The following is a 22,711-nucleotide window of genomic DNA, read 5'->3' as shown; positions in this document are numbered from 1 at the left end:
ATTATATTCCATGATCTTATTGGTTCTTTGCTTCATTCTGTGCATTCAGTTTCTTTCCCATTTTCCTTGCCTCCTTGGTGAATCATTCTGAACATCTTTTTCTCTTTTTTGGTGAATTTAATCTTCGCATGTATTCCTCCTTCAAAAATTGTATCGTGTTTTGGTCCACAGGTATTTTAAGTCTGTTGGTTACTTTTAATTTGCCATTGATTCCATTGCTGAAAGTAGTCACAGAATCATAGGTTTATATTTGCACTATTCTTCTCCCAGAAAACCAGTCTCCAGACATGTCTTCCAAATTTTGAAATTTAATGACTCAATCATTTTGTGTGAAACCATCCACACAAGTGAAACTGACAGTTAAGTTAGTAACTACTTGACGAAGTGTGTGTGGAGTGATCAGCACAGACACACCAATATACATTTTTCTCTGTAAGAGATAGAAAGATTTTGTGTTGCAATCTTCACTTGTGTAAGGCTAAATGAACGAAGAATTTTTTGGGACAGATTTTGAAAACTGGTTTTTGGAGCCCAGCTAACCGTGTCCACCCTCTTAACAGTATTTTTCAAAGATATTTCTAACTATACTAGCTAGAATTGTTCAAAGAGATCCCATCAGCAATCAGAGAAGCTCACCTTAATTCGCCATTGGCCTTATGTATAGCAAAACAGGCTTGATGCCTTGTACCTAATATCCATACTTAATAGCATGGACAATTACAGACAATAACTCCCACCACAGTAATTTTTACAGAAAGTTAATAGTATGTTGGACGAAAATCCCACCACAGTAATTTTTACAGAAAGTTAATAGCATGTTGGACAAAGTTTCTTCAGAATTCTAGGTCTCATATGGACTGCAACTTGGAGTAATTTTTAATACTTGAAGACATTAATGGAAGAACATGAGAATAGATGAGTATATCTTCTTTTTGCTTCGCAAGTTCAGAAGGTTTGATGATGAATGAGCAGTATACAGTTTCTCAGCAGGAAAGACACAGTGGTGTACAAGATCTGGACATTGGTTGAGAAAGGATTAGAGACTGAAAACTGTTTTAGGTGTGTAGGAGTTACTTAACCATCTAAACTGTAGAAGTGTTTATGGTAGAAACAAGGTTGCTCAGTGCAAATTTACAACGAGTCGATTAAATCGTGTATTCTAGATCTGCCCTAGTGAGCTGGTTCACTCTCACGCTGAGCACTGGGCAACCGGCTGCCTCATGCTGATAATATGATGTGGAAAGGTGGGATGAGTGAGTGGAAGGCAGGGGCGGGAGGGGTCAAAACAAGGCATGTTCTATGGAGATGTATTGTTTCGTGGTGGCTCATTAATGCGTATTACGACAGATTTATATTCTAAGACTGGTGTAGTAATGAGAAATTGAAGTGAAATGATACATATTTTAATATTTTGGTGAAGTGGCGTTAAGATGGAGCAGCTAAGGGCGAAAAATGTTGTTTCTTACGATCCATCCAGCATTATGATGAATACCATTTTAGGGCGACACTTCTCAATATGATGGAACCATGCTGCAAACATCAAGGCCAATATTATAAAAAAAGGATTATGTAATTGATATGAGTTGCAGCATTATGACACTTTTTTACTCAGATAATTGGTTTGGTTCAAGTCCTACACAACTTGAGACCAAATAACTAAGAAGCATGTTAAGTGTGATGATACATAATTAGCTAAATTATCACATTGTGTGTTCAGCCAGCACAATATAGCTGCCCAAGTGTGTGTGTGTGTGAGAGAGATTACTCCAGTTCGTTAAAGAATTTGTCCAAAAGCTAGCGAAGTTTCTTTTCTTTATTTGTGCTCCTGTCGATGATTCAATCCTCCTATTGTATGAGGGTTTATCTTCTTTACACCTAAGTTGTTTAATCTGAAATGTACAAACAAATATAATGATTGTTTGTGGTACCACAATAATTCAAACAGAACATGTCATTTGCAGGTTCCTTTCCTGGTTTCAAGATTCTATAATATATTGAATCTTTACAAAAGAGTGGAAGAATACACTTTACAGAATAATCAGTAGTAAAGTGGCTGGATTTACAGAGGAGTGGAAGGATACACACTATGTAATAATTAGTAAGAGTCAGTCTGTGTGTGTGTGTGTGTGTGTGTGTGTGTGTGTGTGTGTGTCATAAGCCTTTGATGAACTGACAGATGGCATTGATTCAGTTGTCAGGGCTTTCTTCTCTTGACAGTATGTCACGTCTTCATAGAAATGTTCTATTTGGTCGATGCACGATGAGTTAGAAAAGGTTATCCACAACCGTAAGTAAGTGGACAAGTAAACTCTTTGCATGCTGCTTACATTAAAACTCCAAGGTTGTTTCTTCAAGACTGATGTTTGCCCTTGTAATGCTTCATTATTGTACAGAATAGGACGCTAGAATAGTCACACCGACGATTCGGAATTCTCACTGTAGAGCACATATCAGTAAATCATTACGTGGATGCATATGTCACATGCTGTGAAATGGTCAGGACCACCACAACAAGAAGGTGACATGATATGGATGATTTAGTAACTGTTTAACATTACTTCTGCGAGCTGTATAAATGCACTGAAATACAGCGATAATGTTTAGTGGAACTATAAAAAAGCTTTATATGAAATTTCTCTCACTGTTATATGAACACTATTATATGCATACTGTAGTGAAGTATCTTCAAATCGTTATTTTATATCAATATTACGGGAAGGGAAGAGGCAGCAGATGAGATGGCAGCGTTTGGCATATTTATTTACCTTAATTATCAAATGATCATCTAGCAAATGATCTAGGAATTGTCAAGGTAGTGCAGTGCACATCAATAGCTCGAAATAGGCACAGAATATATAACATGTTTTAGAAGGACAGGAACAGGTGGTCATGAGGATAGGAGAGTAGTCAGCCATAGCCTTGATTAAAAAACAATCTCAGCATTCGCCTGAGTTATTTAGTACAACCACAGAATACAAACATCAGAGTGGCCCGACAGAGTAATACCATCCTCCCAAATATGAGGTCAGTGTGCAGTAGAACTGATGGGTGCAAGGGGCATTAGATGGAAAGAGATAAAATAAAATGAGAAAATTGTCTCTGTACCTGAGTTGTTTAAAGACGTGTATTGGAAGCTGAACAGAAAAATTAAAATGAAGGATATGTATGGGAAAGAGAGTCTTGCAAAAGGTGAAGCTTTTACTAACATTAAACGGAATTCCAGTGGAGCTGAGGTAAAGATTAGCTAAATCTTATGTCTGAAGTGTAGTGTTGTACAGGAGCGAATCATGGACAGGTAAAAAGAAATATAATATGAGTTGTCTGAAACAGGAGGATATTTAGAAAGTTTCGAAATGTAACTATGGAGAAGATAGTTTTCAGGTAAGGTGGGGTGACATATTTAAGCCTGGAGAAGTAAGGAAGACAATAGGGGAAGAAAGATGATAATTGGAAGCTATCAGAACAAGGAAAAAATCTTGATGGGGCATTTACTGCATAGAAATTGTCTGCATCAAGGAGTTATAGGGGGAATAATGGAAGAAATGAGAGGAAGAGCATTGGAATGATGAAGACATTGCAAGTGAGCGCCAGATAAGGGAGATTCTTACATCTGGACAAGAAGGAGAGCATTTTGTAGACTGTTCCTTATAATACAGCTATGTTCATAAAACTATCTTTACGGGTGAAAATCTTTTTGTTGTGTGTATCTTCGACTCAGCTTCTGCACCATATGGCAGGTAGCAACTTTGGTTCTAAAAATGTTGTTGCATTCCATTGTGGATCTCCCATAATATGCATTTATCAATGTTTATTTGATATTAGACCGGGTCTGCGCGAACGCAGTCCCGACTACCAAAAATTATGCACCCGAGTTACCCACATTAGGGGTAATCGCAGGGGTCAGCCCAACCGAAGTGCAATGGAAGAGCCTCGTCCTGGAGGAACCGCCTTCATGATCACGGTATCCCCTGTGCCAGGTAAGTATGCTTTGACGCCCAGAAGCTCGCCCCTTTACGTCATACAGAGCGCATTACAGCAATCGAGTGCACATCACTGTACACGTTATGTGTGGGCAGTTGTGCAATACATCGAGCCCGAAACGCTAATAAAATGCTTATATTTTGCGACTAAACTCTCCCATATTGTCAGTGGTGTCATCAAAGCTCTTAAAGACGGCATTTGACGAAACGGCGCTTACACAGGCCGTAGCTGTTTGGTCTAATTGGGCCGCGTAGTTCCATTCAGCGACAGCAGATGGCTCCCATACCGAGGGATGCGCGCGCATGAGATATCAGCTGCTCCCAGCATGCATTGTGGCCACAGTTAGGTTAGAGTTCTGTCTTCGCCAAGCCAGACACTTTGCGGTACTTTCTTAGAAAGTAAATGAGGCGTTCTTTATGGCTGTGTATAACAAATAGATTGTAGCCGTCCTTTCTGTATGACACAGCGTCGTATTCCGCATCGTTTCCATTTAGTTTTGCGACTAAAAGGGCACAAGTTGGTACGAACTATAATGGTAGTAGCCTGCGAAGAGTAATTCTTTAGGATATTTTTTAAAATTCTGTTGAGACAACTGTTCCTGTCAACCAATCACGCTGATCGATGTCGAAAGGCAATTCACTGCTCGTATAAAAACGGAAAATTTTCTCGAAAAACTTGTCACATTTGGTGTGTTAATATGTAGAAAACTTTGACTAACATTTGCAGCAATGCGATAAAAAATTATGTGTCAATTTTCTGTTGTTCACAATCATCCCGTGAAAGCCGACCTTGTCAATATTTAGAATTTATTTGCGAAAAGAATCTCTCTTTGGACGTGTTCTTATTACATATTTACTGTATGTATGTTTGTAGCCTACTGCGAGTGTTTGCAGCTGTCGATGTGTTGATGAACAGAAAAATTATCTTGCATATAATTAAGGTTTACCTTACCATATGCTATTGCAATAAAATAAGTGTATATATGCAACAAAACAGAGATGTTAGGAGTTTCAGTGTCCTGCAGTATGATTCCATATGTGAAAAGTAAGATACTTTGAAACATAAACATCCTTAAGAGATAAACCAGCCAATTACCCCTTATGAAACGATTATTTCTATATTCCAAGTCTGTGAAGTAAAATAAAAATAATTTCATTTATATAAAAATTAACAATATACAAATTATATAGTTTATTCATTTTCATGTTCACAACTATATTAATGTAATACTAAAATTGATTATAAAAGGTACAATCTAGTTTCCTTTCCTAGAGCAAAGAATAAATAAACAATAGGGGGATTTCAGTTTTGAGAAAGCAAGATTGCCTGTAGGGTAAATATGATGACCATGTGCTCACTGTGTACTAATTAATAAGAATTATACTGTGATTTGTTGATTTTAGTCGAGACAGTCCAACACGAACAATGTCACTTTCAATATTTTAACGTGTCACCTGCTTCCCACTGTCTCATCAGAGAGTGTAACATCCTGGGTATGTTACTGATTAAATTAGCTACCCCAGAAACTAACCATTTTATCTGTGTATATGAATTCATTATCTTCACCGAGATTTAGATGATCCTAGACCTTCCATTGTCATGATTAATTTTTTTATCTAACGAGGTTTCCATCACCAGGAATCTTCTAAGAGGGTAGGTGAAGTTATTATACAATAAAGTTAGAGTACATTCTAACTTTGTTCCTCAGAAAAGATGAGAGGTAATTTCATTAAGAAATATGCATACAGTCAACGAGAATGACATCCACTTGTAGAAATAACTACGTTGCAAATATCTTAATTAACTATTAATTTTCATCTTACTAAAATGTTAATTTTCATGATTCCTTGAAAACTCAGGAAGAAATAACCATTTGTGTTTATTCAAATTTGATTTTATACTTATAAAACATACTTAGAATATTTACTAGGTCGTCACTGCACTCCATGTAGAAACAGATATATAATGTGTCGAGTTACTTAAACCCTTTCTATACTATTTGTACACGATAAAAAATTTATAACTTACAATTTTTCAGTGTTCAACTGAAATTGCGATGTGTGTAGTAGGCCATCATAAGTAGAATATCCTCTGAAAATTACTGTAAGATTCATGCATTAGACACAAACTTATGACTGAGTCCAATTCGTAGAAATGCGAAATGATGAAAACAGCGTTAAAGTTTGTAAGATGCTTTAGTGTACCCTATGATGTCTTCTATGAATTAAAATTCCCTGGTTGATATTATATTCCATGATCTTATTGGTTCTTTGCTTCATTCTGTGCATTCAGTTTCTTTCCCATTTTCCTTGCCTCCTTGGTGAATCATTCTGAACATCTTTTTCTCTTTTTTGGTGAATTTAATCTTCGCATGTATTCCTCCTTCAAAAATTGTATCGTGTTTTGGTCCACAGGTATTTTAAGTCTGTTGGTTACTTTTAATTTGCCATTGATTCCATTGCTGAAAGTAGTCACAGAATCATAGGTTTATATTTGCACTATTCTTCTCCCAGAAAACCAGTCTCCAGACATGTCTTCCAAATTTTGAAATTTAATGACTCAATCATTTTGTGTGAAACCATCCACACAAGTGAAACTGACAGTTAAGTTAGTAACTACTTGACGAAGTGTGTGTGGAGTGATCAGCACAGACACACCAATATACATTTTTCTCTGTAAGAGATAGAAAGATTTTGTGTTGCAATCTTCACTTGTGTAAGGCTAAATGAACGAAGAATTTTTTGGGACAGATTTTGAAAACTGGTTTTTGGAGCCCAGCTAACCGTGTCCACCCTCTTAACAGTATTTTTCAAAGATATTTCTAACTATACTAGCTAGAATTGTTCAAAGAGATCCCATCAGCAATCAGAGAAGCTCACCTTAATTCGCCATTGGCCTTATGTATAGCAAAACAGGCCTGATGCCTTGTACCTAATATCCATACTTAATAGCATGGACAATTACAGACAATAACTCCCACCACAGTAATTTTTACAGAAAGTTAATAGTATGTTGGACGAAAATCCCACCACAGTAATTTTTACAGAAAGTTAATAGCATGTTGGACAAAGTTTCTTCAGAATTCTAGGTCTCATATGGACTGCAACTTGGAGTAATTTTTAATACTTGAAGACATTAATGGAAGAACATGAGAATAGATGAGTATATCTTCTTTTTGCTTCGCAAGTTCAGAAGGTTTGATGATGAATGAGCAGTATACAGTTTCTCAGCAGGAAAGACACAGTGGTGTACAAGATCTGGACATTGGTTGAGAAAGGATTAGAGACTGAAAACTGTTTTAGGTGTGTAGGAGTTACTTAACCATCTAAACTGTAGAAGTGTTTATGGTAGAAACAAGGTTGCTCAGTGCAAATTTACAACGAGTCGATTAAATCGTGTATTCTAGATCTGCCCTAGTGAGCTGGTTCACTCTCACGCTGAGCACTGGGCAACCGGCTGCCTCATGCTGATAATATGATGTGGAAAGGTGGGATGAGTGAGTGGAAGGCAGGGGCGGGAGGGGTCAAAACAAGGCATGTTCTATGGAGATGTATTGTTTCGTGGTGGCTCATTAATGCGTATTACGACAGATTTATATTCTAAGACTGGTGTAGTAATGAGAAATTGAAGTGAAATGATACATATTTTAATATTTTGGCGAAGTGGCGTTAAGATGGAGCAGCTAAGGGCGAAAAATGTTGTTTCTTACGATCCATCCAGCATTATGATGAATACCATTTTAGGGCGACACTTCTCAATATGATGGAACCATGCTGCAAACATCAAGGCCAATATTATAAAAAAAGGATTATGTAATTGATATGAGTTGCAGCATTATGACACTTTTTTACTCAGATAATTGGTTTGGTTCAAGTCCTACACAACTTGAGACCAAATAACTAAGAAGCATGTTAAGTGTGATGATACATAATTAGCTAAATTATCACATTGTGTGTTCAGCCAGCACAATATAGCTGCCCAAGTGTGTGTGTGTGTGAGAGAGATTACTCCAGTTCGTTAAAGAATTTGTCCAAAAGCTAGCGAAGTTTCTTTTCTTTATTTGTGCTCCTGTCGATGATTCAATCCTCCTATTGTATGAGGGTTTATCTTCTTTACACCTAAGTTGTTTAATCTGAAATGTACAAACAAATATAATGATTGTTTGTGGTACCACAATAATTCAAACAGAACATGTCATTTGCAGGTTCCTTTCCTGGTTTCAAGATTCTATAATATATTGAATCTTTACAAAAGAGTGGAAGAATACACTTTACAGAATAATCAGTAGTAAAGTGGCTGGATTTACAGAGGAGTGGAAGGATACACACTATGTAATAATTAGTAAGAGTCAGTCTGTGTGTGTGTGTGTGTGTGTGTGTGTGTGTGTGTGTGTGTGTGTGTGTCATAAGCCTTTGATGAACTGACAGATGGCATTGATTCAGTTGTCAGGGCTTTCTTCTCTTGACAGTATGTCACGTCTTCATAGAAATGTTCTATTTGGTCGATGCACGATGAGTTAGAAAAGGTTATCCACAACCGTAAGTAAGTGGACAAGTAAACTCTTTGCATGCTGCTTACATTAAAACTCCAAGGTTGTTTCTTCAAGACTGATGTTTGCCCTTGTAATGCTTCATTATTGTACAGAATAGGACGCTAGAATAGTCACACCGACGATTCGGAATTCTCACTGTAGAGCACATATCAGTAAATCATTACGTGGATGCATATGTCACATGCTGTGAAATGGTCAGGACCACCACAACAAGAAGGTGACATGATATGGATGATTTAGTAACTGTTTAACATTACTTCTGCGAGCTGTATAAATGCACTGAAATACAGCGATATTGTTTAGTGGAACTATAAAAAAGCTTTATATGAAATTTCTCTCACTGTTATATGAACACTATTATATGCATACTGTAGTGAAGTATCTTCAAATCGTTATTTTATATCAATATTACGGGAAGGGAAGAGGCAGCAGATGAGATGGCACCGTTTGGCATATTTATTTACCTTAATTATCAAATGATCATCTAGCAAATGATCTAGGAATTGTCAAGGTAGTGCAGTGCACATCAATAGCTCGAAATAGGCACAGAATATATAACATGTTTTAGAAGGACAGGAACAGGTGGTCATGAGGATAGGAGAGTAGTCAGCCATAGCCTTGATTAAAAAACAATCTCAGCATTCGCCTGAGTTATTTAGTACAACCACAGAATACAAACATCAGAGTGGCCCGACAGAGTAATACCATCCTCCCAAATATGAGGTCAGTGTGCAGTAGAACTGATGGGTGCAAGGGGCATTAGATGGAAAGAGATAAAATAAAATGAGAAAATTGTCTCTGTACCTGAGTTGTTTAAAGACGTGTATTGGAAGCTGAACAGAAAAATTAAAATGAAGGATATGTATGGGAAAGAGAGTCTTGCAAAAGGTGAAGCTTTTACTAACATTAAACGGAATTCCAGTGGAGCTGAGGTAAAGATTAGCTAAATCTTATGTCTGAAGTGTAGTGTTGTACAGGAGCGAATCATGGACAGGTAAAAAGAAATATAATATGAGTTGTCTGAAACAGGAGGATATTTAGAAAGTTTCGAAATGTAACTATGGAGAAGATAGTTTTCAGGTAAGGTGGGGTGACATATTTAAGCCTGGAGAAGTAAGGAAGACAATAGGGGAAGAAAGATGATAATTGGAAGCTATCAGAACAAGGAAAAAATCTTGATGGGGCATTTACTGCATAGAAATTGTCTGCATCAAGGAGTTATAGGGGGAATAATGGAAGAAATGAGAGGAAGAGCATTGGAATGATGAAGACATTGCAAGTGAGCGACAGATAAGGGAGATTCTCACATCTGGACAAGAAGGAGAGCATTTTGTAGACTGTTCCTTATAATACAGCTATGTTCATAAAACTATCTTTACGGGTGAAAATCTTTTTGTTGTGTGTATCTTCGACTCAGCTTCTGCACCATATGGCAGGTAGCAACTTTGGTTCTAAAAATGTTGTTGCATTCCATTGTGGATCTCCCATAATATGCATTTATCTATGTTTATTTGATATTAGACCGGGTCTGCGCGAACGCAGTCCCGACTACCAAAAATTATGCACCCGAGTTACCCACATTAGGGGTAATCGCAGGGGTCAGCCCAACCGAAGTGCAATGGAAGAGCCTCGTCCTGGAGGAACCGCCTTCATGATCACGGTATCCCCTGTGCCAGGTAAGTATGCTTTGACGCCCAGAAGCTCGCCCCTTTACGTCATACAGAGCGCATTACAGCAATCGAGTGCACATCACTGTACACGTTATGTGTGGGCAGTTGTGCAATACATCGAGCCCGAAACGCTAATAAAATGCTTATATTTTGCGACTAAACTCTCCCATATTGTCAGTGGTGTCATCAAAGCTCTTAAAGACGGCATTTGACGAAACGGCGCTTACACAGGCCGTAGCTGTTTGGTCTAATTGGGCCGCGTAGTTCCATTCAGCGACAGCAGATGGCTCCCATACCGAGGGATGCGCGCGCATGAGATATCAGCTGCTCCCAGCATGCATTGTGGCCACAGTTAGGTTAGAGTTCTGTCTTCGCCAAGCCAGACACTTTGCGGTACTTTCTTAGAAAGTAAATGAGGCGTTCTTTATGGCTGTGTATAACAAATAGATTGTAGCCGTCCTTTCTGTATGACACAGCGTCGTATTCCGCATCGTTTCCATTTAGTTTTGCGACTAAAAGGGCACAAGTTGGTACGAACTATAATGGTAGTAGCCTGCGAAGAGTAATTCTTTAGGATATTTTTTAAAATTCTGTTGAGACAACTGTTCCTGTCAACCAATCACGCTGATCGATGTCGAAAGGCAATTCACTGCTCGTATAAAAACGGAAAATTTTCTCGAAAAACTTGTCACATTTGGTGTGTTAATATGTAGAAAACTTTGACTAACATTTGCAGCAATGCGATAAAAAATTATGTGTCAATTTTCTGTTGTTCACAATCATCCCGTGAAAGCCGACCTTGTCAATATTTAGAATTTATTTGCGAAAAGAATCTCTCTTTGGACGTGTTCTTATTACATATTTACTGTATGTATGTTTGTAGCCTACTGCGAGTGTTTGCAGCTGTCGATGTGTTGATGAACAGAAAAATTATCTTGCATATAATTAAGGTTTACCTTACCATATGCTATTGCAATAAAATAAGTGTATATATGCAACAAAACAGAGATGTTAGGAGTTTCAGTGTCCTGCAGTATGATTCCATATGTAAAAAGTAAGATACTTTGAAACATAAACATCCTTAAGAGATAAACCAGCCAATTACCCCTTATGAAACGATTATTTCTATATTCCAAGTCTGTGAAGTAAAATAAAAATAATTTCATTTATATAAAAATTAACAATATACAAATTATATAGTTTATTCATTTTCATGTTCACAACTATATTAATGTAATACTAAAATTGATTATAAAAGGTACAATCTAGTTTCCTTTCCTAGAGCAAAGAATAAATAAACAATAGGGGGATTTCAGTTTTGAGAAAGCAAGATTGCCTGTAGGGTAAATATGATGACCATGTGCTCACTGTGTACTAATTAATAAGAATTATACTGTGATTTGTTGATTTTAGTCGAGACAGTCCAACACGAACAATGTCACTTTCAATATTTTAACGTGTCACCTGCTTCCCACTGTCTCATCAGAGAGTGAAACATCCTGGGTATGTTACTGATTAAATTAGCTACCCCAGAAACTAACCATTTTATCTGTGTATATGAATTCATTATCTTCACCGAGATTTAGATGATCCTAGACCTTCCATTGTCATGATTAATTTTTTTATCTAACGAGGTTTCCATCACCAGGAATCTTCTAAGAGGGTAGGTGAAGTTATTATACAATAAAGTTAGAGTACATTCTAACTTTGTTCCTCAGAAAAGATGAGAGGTAATTTCATGAAGAAATATGCATACAGTCAACGAGAATGACATCCACTTGTAGAAATAACTACGTTGCAAATATCTTAATTAACTATTAATTTTCATCTTACTAAAATGTTAATTTTCATGATTCCTTGAAAACTCAGGAAGAAATAACCATTTGTGTTTATTCAAATTTGATTTTATACTTATAAAACATACTTAGAATATTTACTAGGTCGTCACTGCACTCCATGTAGAAACAGATATATAATGTGTCGAGTTACTTAAACCCTTTCTATACTATTTGTACACGATAAAAAATTTATAACTTACAATTTTTCAGTGTTCAACTGAAATTGCGATGTGTGTAGTAGGCCATCATAAGTAGAATATCCTCTGAAAATTACTGTAAGATTCATGCATTAGACACAAACTTATGACTGAGTCCAATTCGTAGAAATGCGAAATGATGAAAACAGCGTTAAAGTTTGTAAGATGCTTTAGTGTACCCTATGATGTCTTCTATGAATTAAAATTCCCTGGTTGATATTATATTCCATGATCTTATTGGTTCTTTGCTTCATTCTGTGCATTCAGTTTCTTTCCCATTTTCCTTGCCTCCTTGGTGAATCATTCTGAACATCTTTTTCTCTTTTTTGGTGAATTTAATCTTCGCATGTATTCCTCCTTCAAAAATTGTATCGTGTTTTGGTCCACAGGTATTTTAAGTCTGTTGGTTACTTTTAATTTGCCATTGATTCCATTGCTGAAAGTAGTCACAGAATCATAGGTTTATATTTGCACTATTCTTCTCCCAGAAAACCAGTCTCCAGACATGTCTTCCAAATTTTGAAATTTAATGACTCAATCATTTTGTGTGAAACCATCCACACAAGTGAAACTGACAGTTAAGTTAGTAACTACTTGACGAAGTGTGTGTGGAGTGATCAGCACAGACACACCAATATACATTTTTCTCTGTAAGAGATAGAAAGATTTTGTGTTGCAATCTTCACTTGTGTAAGGCTAAATGAACGAAGAATTTTTTGGGACAGATTTTGAAAACTGGTTTTTGGAGCCCAGCTAACCGTGTCCACCCTCTTAACAGTATTTTTCAAAGATATTTCTAACTATACTAGCTAGAATTGTTCAAAGAGATCCCATCAGCAATCAGAGAAGCTCACCTTAATTCGCCATTGGCCTTATGTATAGCAAAACAGGCCTGATGCCTTGTACCTAATATCCATACTTAATAGCATGGACAATTACAGACAATAACTCCCACCACAGTAATTTTTACAGAAAGTTAATAGTATGTTGGACGAAAATCCCACCACAGTAATTTTTACAGAAAGTTAATAGCATGTTGGACAAAGTTTCTTCAGAATTCTAGGTCTCATATGGACTGCAACTTGGAGTAATTTTTAATACTTGAAGACATTAATGGAAGAACATGAGAATAGATGAGTATATCTTCTTTTTGCTTCGCAAGTTCAGAAGGTTTGATGATGAATGAGCAGTATACAGTTTCTCAGCAGGAAAGACACAGTGGTGTACAAGATCTGGACATTGGTTGAGAAAGGATTAGAGACTGAAAACTGTTTTAGGTGTGTAGGAGTTACTTAACCATCTAAACTGTAGAAGTGTTTATGGTAGAAACAAGGTTGCTCAGTGCAAATTTACGAGTCGATTAAATCGTGTATTCTAGATCTGCCCTAGTGAGCTGGTTCACTCTCACGCTGAGCACTGGGCAACCGGCTGCCTCATGCTGATAATATGATGTGGAAAGGTGGGATGAGTGAGTGGAAGGCAGGGGCGGGAGGGGTCAAAACAAGGCATGTTCTATGGAGATGTATTGTTTCGTGGTGGCTCATTAATGCGTATTACGACAGATTTATATTCTAAGACTGGTGTAGTAATGAGAAATTGAAGTGAAATGATACATATTTTAATATTTTGGTGAAGTGGCGTTAAGATGGAGCAGCTAAGGGCGAAAAATGTTGTTTCTTACGATCCATCCAGCATTATGATGAATACCATTTTAGGGCGACACTTCTCAATATGATGGAACCATGCTGCAAACATCAAGGCCAATATTATAAAAAAAGGATTATGTAATTGATATGAGTTGCAGCATTATAACACTTTTTTACTCAGATAATTGGTTTGGTTCAAGTCCTACACAACTTGAGACCAAATAACTAAGAAGCATGTTAAGTGTGATGATACATAATTAGCTAAATTATCACATTGTGTGTTCAGCCAGCACAATATAGCTGCCCAAGTGTGTGTGTGTGTGTGAGAGAGATTACTCCAGTTCGTTAAAGAATTTGTCCAAAAGCTAGCGAAGTTTCTTTTCTTTATTTGTGCTCCTGTCGATGATTCAATCCTCCTATTGTATGAGGGTTTATCTTCTTTACACCTAAGTTGTTTAATCTGAAATGTACAAACAAATATAATGATTGTTTGTGGTACCACAATAATTCAAACAGAACATGTCATTTGCAGGTTCCTTTCCTGGTTTCAAGATTCTATAATATATTGAATCTTTACAAAAGAGTGGAAGAATACACTTTACAGAATAATCAGTAGTAAAGTGGCTGGATTTACAGAGGAGTGGAAGGATACACACTATGTAATAATTAGTAAGAGTCAGTCTGTGTGTGTGTGTGTGTGTGTGTGTGTGTGTGTGTCATAAGCCTTTGATGAACTGACAGATGGCATTGATTCAGTTGTCAGGGCTTTCTTCTCTTGACAGTATGTCACGTCTTCATAGAAATGTTCTATTTGGTCGATGCACGATGAGTTAGAAAAGGTTATCCACAACCGTAAGTAAGTGGACAAGTAAACTCTTTGCATGCTGCTTACATTAAAACTCCAAGGTTGTTTCTTCAAGACTGATGTTTGCCCTTGTAATGCTTCATTATTGTACAGAATAGGACGCTAGAATAGTCACACCGACGATTCGGAATTCTCACTGTAGAGCACATATCAGTAAATCATTACGTGGATGCATATGTCACATGCTGTGAAATGGTCAGGACCACCACAACAAGAAGGTGACATGATATGGATGATTTAGTAACTGTTTAACATTACTTCTGCGAGCTGTATAAATGCACTGAAATACAGCGATATTGTTTAGTGGAACTATAAAAAAGCTTTATATGAAATTTCTCTCACTGTTATATGAACACTATTATATGCATACTGTAGTGAAGTATCTTCAAATCGTTATTTTATATCAATATTACGGGAAGGGAAGAGGCAGCAGATGAGATGGCACCGTTTGGCATATTTATTTACCTTAATTATCAAATGATCATCTAGCAAATGATCTAGGAATTGTCAAGGTAGTGCAGTGCACATCAATAGCTCGAAATAGGCACAGAATATATAACATGTTTTAGAAGGACAGGAACAGGTGGTCATGAGGATAGGAGAGTAGTCAGCCATAGCCTTGATTAAAAAACAATCTCAGCATTCGCCTGAGTTATTTAGTACAACCACAGAATACAAACATCAGAGTGGCCCGACAGAGTAATACCATCCTCCCAAATATGAGGTCAGTGTGCAGTAGAACTGATGGGTGCAAGGGGCATTAGATGGAAAGAGATAAAATAAAATGAGAAAATTGTCTCTGTACCTGAGTTGTTTAAAGACGTGTATTGGAAGCTGAACAGAAAAATTAAAATGAAGGATATGTATGGGAAAGAGAGTCTTGCAAAAGGTGAAGCTTTTACTAACATTAAACGGAATTCCAGTGGAGCTGAGGTAAAGATTAGCTAAATCTTATGTCTGAAGTGTAGTGTTGTACAGGAGCGAATCATGGACAGGTAAAAAGAAATATAATATGAGTTGTCTGAAACAGGAGGATATTTAGAAAGTTTCGAAATGTAACTATGGAGAAGATAGTTTTCAGGTAAGGTGGGGTGACATATTTAAGCCTGGAGAAGTAAGGAAGACAATAGGGGAAGAAAGATGATAATTGGAAGCTATCAGAACAAGGAAAAAATCTTGATGGGGCATTTACTGCATAGAAATTGTCTGCATCAAGGAGTTATAGGGGGAATAATGGAAGAAATGAGAGGAAGAGCATTGGAATGATGAAGACATTGCAAGTGAGCGACAGATAAGGGAGATTCTCACATCTGGACAAGAAGGAGAGCATTTTGTAGACTGTTCCTTATAATACAGCTATGTTCACAAAACTATCTTTACGGGTGAAAATCTTTTTGTTGTGTGTATCTTCGACTCAGCTTCTGCACCATATGGCAGGTAGCAACTTTGGTTCTAAAAATGTTGTTGCATTCCATTGTGGATCTCCCATAATATGCATTTATCTATGTTTATTTGATATTAGACCGGGTCTGCGCGAACGCAGTCCCGACTACCAAAAATTATGCACCCGAGTTACCCACATTAGGGGTAATCACAGGGGTCAGCCCAACCGAAGTGCAATGGAAGAGCCTCGTCCTGGAGGAACCGCCTTCATGATCACGGTATCCCCTGTGCCAGGTAAGTATGCTTTGACGCCCAGAAGCTCGCCCCTTTACGTCATACAGAGCGCATTACAGCAATCGAGTGCACATCGCTGTACATATTATGTGTGGGCAGTTGTGCAATACATCGAGCCCGAAACGCTAATAAAATGCTTATATTTTGCGACTAAACTCTCCCATATTGTCAGTGGTGTCATCAAAGCTCTTAAAGACGGCATTTGACGAAACGGCGCTTACACAGGCCGTAGCTGTTTGGTCTAATTGGGCCGCGTAGTTCCATTCAGCGACAGCAGATGGCTCCCATACCGAGGGATGCGCGCTCATGAGATATCAGCTGCTCCCAGCATGCATTGTGGCCACAGTTAGGTTAGAGTTCTGTCTTCGCCAAGCCAGACACTTTGCGGTACTTTCTTAGAAAGTAAATGAGGCGTTCTTTATGGCTGTGTATAACAAATAGATTGTAGCCGTCCTTTCTGTATGACACAGCGTCGTATTCCACATCGTTTCCATTTAGTTTTGCGACTAAAAGGGCACAAGTTGGTACGAACTATAATGGTAGTAGCCTGCGAAGAGTAATTCTTTAGGATATTTTTTAAAATTCTGTTGAGACAACTGTTCCTGTCAACCAATCACGCTGATCGATGTCGAAAGGCAATTCACTGCTCGTATAAAAGCGGAAAATTTTCTCGAAAAACTTCTGTCACATTTGGTATGTTAATATGTAGAAAACTTTGACTAACATTTGCAGCAATGCGATAAAGAATTATGTGTCAATTTTCTGTTGTTCACAATCATCCCGTGAAAGCCGACCTTGTCAATATTTAGAATTTATTTGCGAAAAGAATCTCTCTTTGGACGTGTTCTTATTACATATTTGCTGTATGTATGTTTGTAGCCTACTGTGAGTGTTTGCAGCTGTCGATGTGTTGATGAACAGAAAAATTATCTTGCATTAAATTAAGGTTTACCTTACCATATGCTATTGCAATAAAATAAGTGTATATATGCAACAAAACAGAGATGTTAGGAGTTTCAGTGTCCTGCAGTATGATTCCATATGTAAAAAGTAAGATACTTTGAAACATAAACATCCTTAAGAGATAAACCAGCCAATTACCCCTTATGAAACGATTATTTCTATATTCCAAGTCTGTGAAGTAAAATAAAAATAATTTCATTTATATAAAAATTAACAATATACAAATTATATAGTTTATTCATTTTCATGTTCACAACTATATTAATGTAATACTAAAATTGATTTAAAAGATACAATCTAGTTTCCTTTCCTAGAGCAAAGAATAAATAAACAATAGGGGGATTTCAGTTTTGAGAAAGCAAGATTGCCTGTAGGGTAAATATGATGACCATGTGCTCACTGTGTACTAATTAATAAGAATTATACTGTGATTTGTTGATTTTAGTCGAGACAGTCCAACACGAACAATGTCACTTTCAATATTTTAACATGTCACCTGCTTCCCACTGTCTCATCACAGAGTGAAACAACCTGGGTATGTTACTGATTAAATTAGCTACCCCAGAAACTAACCATTTTATCTGTGTATATGAATTCATTATCTTCACCGAGATTTAGATGATCCTAGACCTTCCATTGTCATGATTAATTTTTTTATCTAACGAGGTTTCCATCACCAGGAATCTTCTAAGAGGGTAGGTGAAGTTATTATACAATAAAGTTAGAGTGCATTCTAACTTTGTTCCTCAGAAAAGATGAGAGGTAATTTCATGAAGAAATATGCATGCAGTCAACGAGAATGACATCCACTTGTAGAAATAACTACGTTGCAAATATCTTAATTAACTATTAATTTTCATCTTACTAAAATGTTAATTTTCATGATTCCTTGAAAACTCAGGAAGAAATAACCATTTGTGTTTATTCAAATTTGATTTTATACTTATAAAACACACTTAGAATATTTACTAGGTCGTCACTGCACTCCATGTAGAAACAGATATATAATGTGTCGAGTTACTTAAACCCTTTCTATACTATTTGTACACGATAAAAAATTTATAACTTACAATTTTTCAGTGTTCAACTGAAATTGCGATGTGTGTAGTAGGCCATCATAAGTAGAATATCCTCTGAAAATTACTGTAAGATTCATGCATTAGACACAAACTTATGACTGAGTCCAATTCGTAGAAATGCGAAATGATGAAAACAGCGTTAAAGTTTGTAAGATGCTTTAGTGTACCCTATGATGTCTTCTATGAATTAAAATTCCCTGGTTGATATTATATTCCATGATCTTATTGGTTCTTTGCTTCATTCTGTGCATTCAGTTTCTTTCCCATTTTCCTTGCCTCGTTGGTGAATCATTCTGAACATCTTTTTCTCTTTTTTGGTGAATTTAATCTTCGCATGTATTCCTCTTTCAAAAATTGTATCGTGTTTTGGTCCACAGGTATTTTAAGTCTGTTAGTTACTTTTAATTTGCCATTGATTCCATTGCTGAAAGTAGTCACAGAATCATAGGTTTATATTTGCACTATTCTTCTCCCAGAAAACGAGTCTCCAGACATGTCTACCAAATTTTGAAATTTAATGACTCAATCATTTTGTGTGAAACCATCCACACAAGTGAAACTGACAGTTAAGTTAGTAACTACTTGACGAAATGTGTTGGAGTGATCAGCACAGACACACCAATATACATTTTTCTCTGTAAGAGATAGAAAGATTTTGTGTTGCAATCTTCACTTGTGTAAGGCTAAATGAACGATGAATTTTTTGGGACAGATTTTGAAAACTGGTTTTTGGAGCCCAGCTAACCGTGTCCACCCTCTTAACAGTATTTTTCAAAGATATTTCTATCTATACTAGCTAGAATTGTTCAAAGAGATCCCATCAGCAATCAGAGAAGCTCATCTTAATTCGCCATTGGCCTTATGTATAGCAAAACAGGCCTGATGCCTTGTACCTAATATCCATACTTAATAGCATGGACAATTACAGACAATAACTCCCACCACAGTAATTTTTACAGAAAGTTAATAGTATGTTGGACGAAAATCCCACCACAGTAATTTTTACAGAAAGTTAATAGCATGTTGGACAAAGTTTCTTCAGAATTTTAGGTCTCATACGGACTGCAACTTGGAGTAATTTTTAATACTTGAAGACATTAATGGAAGAACATGAGAATAGATGAGTATATCTTCTTTTTGCTTCGCAAGTTCAGAAGGTTTCATGATGAATGAGCAGTATACAGTTTCTCAGCAGGAAAGACACAGTGGTGTACAAGATCTGGACATTGGTTGAGAAAGGATTAGAGACTGAAAACTGTTTTAGGTGTGTAGGAGTTACTTAACCATCTAAACTGTAGAAGTGTTTATGGTAGAAACAAGGTTGCTCAGTGCAAATTTACAACGAGTCGATTAAATCGTGTATTCTAGATCTGCCCTAGTGAGCTGGTTCACTCTCACGCTGAGCACTGGGCAACCGGCTGCCTCATGCTGATAATATGATGTGGAAAGGTGGGATGAGTGAGTGGAAGGCAGGGGCGGGAGGGGTCAAAACAAGGCATGTTCTATGGAGATGTATTGTTTCGTGGTGGCTCATTAATGCGTATTACGACAGATTTATATTCTAAGACTGGTGTAGTAATGAGAAATTGAAGTGAAATGATACATATTTTAATATTTTGGTGAAGTGGCGTTAAGATGGAGCAGCTAAGGGCGAAAAATGTTGTTTCTTACGATCCATCCAGCATTATGATGAATACCATTTTAGAGCGACACTTCTCAATATGATGGAACCATGCTGCAAACATCAAGGCCAATATTATAAAAAAGGATTATGTAATTGATATGTGTTGCAGCATTATGACACTTTTTTACTCAGATAATTGGTTTGGTTCAAGTCCTACACAACTTGAGACCAAATAACTAAGAGGCATGTTAAGTGTGATGATACATAATTAGCTAAATTATCACATTGTGTGTTCAGCCAGCACAATATAGCTGCCCAAGTGTGTGTGTGTGAGAGATTACTCCAGTTTGTTAAAGAATTTGTCCAAAAACTAGCGAAGTTTCTTTTCTTTATTTGTGCTCCTGTCGATGATTCAATCCTCCTATTGTATGAGGGTTTATCTTCTATACACCTAAGTTGTTTAATCTGAAATGTACAAACAAATATAATGAATGTTTGTGGTACCACAATAATTCAAACAGAACATGTCATTTGCAGGTTCCTTTTCTGGGTTCAAGATTCTATAATATATTGAATCTTTACAAAAGAGTGGAAGAATACACTTTACAGAATAATCAGTAGTAAAGTGGCTGGATTTACAGAGGAGTGGAAGGATACACACTATGTAATAATTAGTAAGAGTCAGTCTGTGTGTGTGTGTGTGTGTGTGTCATAAGCCTTTGATGAACTGACAGATGGCATTGATTCAGTTGTCAGGGCTTTCTTCTCTTGACAGTATGTCACGTCTTCATAGAAATGTTCTATTTGGTCGATGCACGATGAGTTAGAAAAGGTTATCCACAACCGTAAGTAAGTGGACAAGTAAACTCTTTGCATGCTGCTTACATTAAAACTCCAAGGTTGTTTCTTCAAGACTGATGTTTGCCCTTGTAATGCTTCATTATTGTACAGAATAGGACGCTAGAATAGTCACACCGACGATTCGGAATTCTCACTGTAGAGCACATATCAGTAAATCATTACGTGGATGCATATGTCACATGCTGTGAAATGGTCAGGACCACCACAACAAGAAGGTGACATGATATGGATGATTTAGTAACTGTTTAACATTACTTCTGCGAGCTGTATAAATGCACTGAAATACAGCGATATTGTTTAGTGGAACTATAAAAAAGCTTTATATGAAATTTCTCTCACTGTTATATGAACACTATTATATGCATACTGTAGTGAAGTATCTTCAAATCGTTATTTTATATCAATATTACGGGAAGGGAAGAGGCAGCAGATGAGATGGCACCGTTTGGCATATTTATTTACCTTAATTATCAAATGATCATCTAGCAAATGATCTAGGAATTGTCAAGGTAGTGCAGTGCACATCAATAGCTCGAAATAGGCACAGAATATATAACATGTTTTAGAAGGACAGGAACAGGTGGTCATGAGGATAGGAGAGTAGTCAGCCATAGCCTTGATTAAAAAACAATCTCAGCATTCGCCTGAGTTATTTAGTACAACCACAGAATACAAACATCAGAGTGGCCCGACAGAGTAATACCATCCTCCCAAATATGAGGTCAGTGTGCAGTAGAACTGATGGGTGCAAGGGGCATTAGATGGAAAGAGATAAAATAAAATGAGAAAATTGTCTCTGTACCTGAGTTGTTTAAAGACGTGTATTGGAAGCTGAACAGAAAAATTAAAATGAAGGATATGTATGGGAAAGAGAGTCTTGCAAAAGGTGAAGCTTTTACTAACATTAAACGGAATTCCAGTGGAGCTGAGGTAAAGATTAGCTAAATCTTATGTCTGAAGTGTAGTGTTGTACAGGAGCGAATCATGGACAGGTAAAAAGAAATATAATATGAGTTGTCTGAAACAGGAGGATATTTAGAAAGTTTCGAAATGTAACTATGGAGAAGATAGTTTTCAGGTAAGGTGGGGTGACATATTTAAGCCTGGAGAAGTAAGGAAGACAATAGGGGAAGAAAGATGATAATTGGAAGCTATCAGAACAAGGAAAAAATCTTGATGGGGCATTTACTGCATAGAAATTGTCTGCATCAAGGAGTTATAGGGGGAATAATGGAAGAAATGAGAGGAAGAGCATTGGAATGATGAAGACATTGCAAGTGAGCGACAGATAAGGGAGATTCTCACATCTGGACAAGAAGGAGAGCATTTTGTAGACTGTTCCTTATAATACAGCTATGTTCATAAAACTATCTTTACGGGTGAAAATCTTTTTGTTGTGTGTATCTTCGACTCAGCTTCTGCACCATATGGCAGGTAGCAACTTTGGTTCTAAAAATGTTGTTGCATTCCATTGTGGATCTCCCATAATATGCATTTATCTATGTTTATTTGATATTAGAACGGGTCTGCGCGAACGCAGTCCCGACTACCAAAAATTATGCACCCGAGTTACCCACATTAGGGGTAATCGCAGGGGTCAGCCCAACCGAAGTGCAATGGAAGAGCCTCGTCCTGGAGGAACCGCCTTCATGATCACGGTATCCCCTGTGCCAGGTAAGTATGCTTTGACGCCCAGAAGCTCGCCCCTTTACGTCATACAGAGCGCATTACAGCAATCGAGTGCACATCGCTGTACAT

At 37.1% G+C, this 22,711-nt stretch overlaps 4 non-coding genes across 4 annotated transcripts; all 4 read right to left on the bottom strand.

Moving 5' to 3' along the window:
* Positions 1-3,822: 3,822 nt before the first annotated feature.
* LOC126476512 (U1 spliceosomal RNA) lies at positions 3,823-3,985 on the bottom strand. The gene has a single exon (XR_007587019.1). It is a non-coding gene; the product is annotated as a U1 spliceosomal RNA (small nuclear RNA).
* Positions 3,986-10,054: 6,069 nt separating this feature from the next.
* LOC126476511 (U1 spliceosomal RNA) lies at positions 10,055-10,217 on the bottom strand. Its single transcript, XR_007587018.1, has one exon. It is a non-coding gene; the product is annotated as a U1 spliceosomal RNA (small nuclear RNA).
* A 6,054-nt stretch (positions 10,218-16,271) lies between these two features.
* Positions 16,272-16,434, bottom strand: LOC126476518 (U1 spliceosomal RNA). The gene has a single exon (XR_007587024.1). It is a non-coding gene; the product is annotated as a U1 spliceosomal RNA (small nuclear RNA).
* Positions 16,435-22,472: 6,038 nt separating this feature from the next.
* On the bottom strand, positions 22,473-22,635 carry LOC126476516 (U1 spliceosomal RNA). Its single transcript, XR_007587022.1, has one exon. It is a non-coding gene; the product is annotated as a U1 spliceosomal RNA (small nuclear RNA).
* Positions 22,636-22,711: the final 76 nt, after the last annotated feature.

This window comes from Schistocerca serialis, chromosome 4, assembly GCF_023864345.2.
Source record: "Schistocerca serialis cubense isolate TAMUIC-IGC-003099 chromosome 4, iqSchSeri2.2, whole genome shotgun sequence".
NCBI classification, from domain to species: Eukaryota; Metazoa; Arthropoda; class Insecta; order Orthoptera; family Acrididae; genus Schistocerca; species Schistocerca serialis.
This window is presented reverse-complemented; position numbering and strand designations above follow the sequence as displayed.